General features: G+C 29.8%; 1 protein-coding gene across 1 annotated transcript in view; it reads left to right on the top strand.

Moving 5' to 3' along the window:
* OPA1 (optic atrophy 1 (autosomal dominant)) overlaps positions 1-717 on the top strand; it is a 106732-nt gene that overhangs the window by 73699 nt on the left and 32316 nt on the right. The gene's annotated exons all lie outside the window — the stretch shown is intronic.

Here is a 717-nt window from a genome sequence, read left to right as displayed (position 1 = left end):
CTTTCAGAGCCTGTGTGCCCTCCTTGGTCAGGCTGTAAGGGATTTGAAAGCTCACTTTAAAATTAACTTAAGTGAAACCCAGCTAGAAAACTAAAACTAGTTAGGGGAGCAATCATATAAAAAATTTCAAAGCCACAAATTCTTTTAAGGATTATCTGTCATTTATGTTTCTGTACTTGAGGAATGAGTATACTTATTTTAAATTCTACCAAAGGTCAGAAAAAGGAAAGAAAATTGGTAAAACTCAAAGCAGTTAGAGCTGTTATACATGTAGCATTATTTTCAACTGAAAATGAGATTAAAATTAGTGATTATCTGAGATTTTTAGTTGAATATCAATTTAATTTATCCACCTTGGTCCTAGCTCTCATTAACGATAAATATTCAGTTTGATACTTTTAAACTTTATGTAGCTATTAGTGCTGACACTTTTCTCTTGACAGTTGGAAGAGAAGAGGTTATGTGGTTTTTTTTTTTTTTTAAGTTTTTTGCCCATATCTTAGGGTATGGATTAATTACTTTCTATGAGCAAGCAAATGTCAGTTTTTTATGCTGAAATTAAAAAAAAATTTAAAAAAAAAGTTAGCCTTTCTAAAATATAATGGATCTTTAGAAAAAGGAAATAGGTATACCATTCGCAGATAGTTTAAGAGAAGCTGGAAATAGAGATTTTTATATGAAGTCCCAATTCTTAAATATTGGCAACTAATTTTCCAA

This window comes from Propithecus coquereli, unplaced genomic scaffold (genome assembly GCF_000956105.1).
Source record: "Propithecus coquereli isolate 6110/MARCELLA unplaced genomic scaffold, Pcoq_1.0 Scaffold10, whole genome shotgun sequence".
NCBI lineage: Eukaryota > Metazoa > Chordata > Mammalia > Primates > Indriidae > Propithecus > Propithecus coquereli.
The sequence above is the reverse complement of the archived record's forward strand: the minus strand, read 5'-3'. Positions and strand labels throughout refer to the sequence as shown.